At 43.5% G+C, this 1502-nt stretch overlaps 1 non-coding gene across 1 annotated transcript; it reads right to left on the bottom strand.

Moving 5' to 3' along the window:
- Positions 1–439: 439 nt before the first annotated feature.
- On the bottom strand, positions 440–513 carry Trnat-ugu (transfer RNA threonine (anticodon UGU)). Its single transcript has one exon. It is a non-coding gene; the product is annotated as a tRNA-Thr (tRNA).
- Between the last annotated feature and the right edge of the window lie 989 nt (positions 514–1502).

The raw sequence follows: 1502 nt of genomic DNA, 5'->3' as shown, positions 1-1502 counted from the left end.
TTTTTAAGCTATCCGTCTTGAGTATTTGATGTTGTACAACATCATCTCCCGACAAGGCCACATATCAAATGCTTGCATTTCGTTCTTCAGGTTTACAGTGATCCATGTTTCAGTTACAAATTCCTGATGCGGATTTCAGCAACTTTCTCATTTTCGTACCATTATATCTGCATTAGAGCTCTGTTTACTGAAGAAAGCTTTCAGTTTTGCCAGTTTACTTCTGATACTCGCTTCGGCTATCCAATGTAATCTTGCTTCTTAGACAGAATTCTTTAATTTCTTTCACTGCTGAGGCGTTTCCAGTTTGCATGTTGAGTAAGTTGTCATTCTTCTTTCTACTACTCTTTATCGTCGTCTTTGCCGTGTTCATCTTTAATCCATACTTCGTGCTAATCATAGGAGGCGTTGATTTAAGTCAACGGGGACAGCTGAAAATGTGTGCCCCGACCGGGACTCGAACCCGGGATCTCCTGCTTACATGGCAGACGCTCTATCCATCTGAGCCACCGGGGACACAGAGGATAGCGCGACTGCAGGGACTTATCTCTGGCACGCCTCCCGGGAGACACACATTCGCAACTTATTGTCCAGCACTATATTCATAGTGCCCCAGCCCATCATACTCATTACTCGCGGCTTTACTGCCGATTCCCGTAAGAGTTCGGGCACTGTTTGTGCATCCGCACAGAAGAAGTTGGTCAAATGGCCGGGCCGGCCACGGTGGTCTACCGGTTCTGGCGCTGCAGTCCGGAACCGCGGGACTGCTACGGTCGCAGGTTCGAATCCTGCCTCGGGCATGGGTGTGTGCGATGTCCTTAGGTTAGTTAGGTTTAAGTAGTTCTAAGTTCTAGGGGACTTATGACCTAAGATGTTGAGTCCCATAGTGCTCAGAGCCATTTGAATTTGAACCAAATGGCCGGTGAACCTTAACTATACATATATATGAAGATGGTAACTGTTCTTTCGGCCATGTTCGAAAGAACAGATACCACCTTTATATAAACGAGTATATAGAACGCTTAGAAGCGGCAACATGTTACTTCACTTGACACGACGGATTATGTTACATGACATGCGCACTAACACCAACAAGTAACACAGCGCGAATGTGTCAAGAGGTTTTCATTTAAATGTTGTTTAAGCTGCCACATAAGTCGATAAGCTAGTTTCCTTTTTTTACATTCCTACATCTGTCCAGCAAATATTCGCCTTTTTGTGCTATGACAGGAGCATTTATCATTCTAGTTACACTTCTTTGTGTACCTTCGTACAAAATTTGAACCGAGTCGCACAAGTTTGAAACACAAAACAGCGCGCGTAAAAAAACTCCCAAAAACGTGTTTTTTGCACGTAAAATCCGAATGAAGCTAGATTTTTTAAAGCGAGTTTTCAATTGTATGGTATGAATGCTTTTCTTATTTATTCGACGCACTTTAAAACGTCTCTGCCCATTCAACTCACGTAAGAACGAATTTTGCGTACAACATATAGCTCGCCCTACA

Source organism: Schistocerca cancellata, chromosome 2, assembly GCF_023864275.1.
Source record: "Schistocerca cancellata isolate TAMUIC-IGC-003103 chromosome 2, iqSchCanc2.1, whole genome shotgun sequence".
NCBI classification, from domain to species: domain Eukaryota; kingdom Metazoa; phylum Arthropoda; class Insecta; order Orthoptera; family Acrididae; genus Schistocerca; species Schistocerca cancellata.
This window is presented reverse-complemented; position numbering and strand designations above follow the sequence as displayed.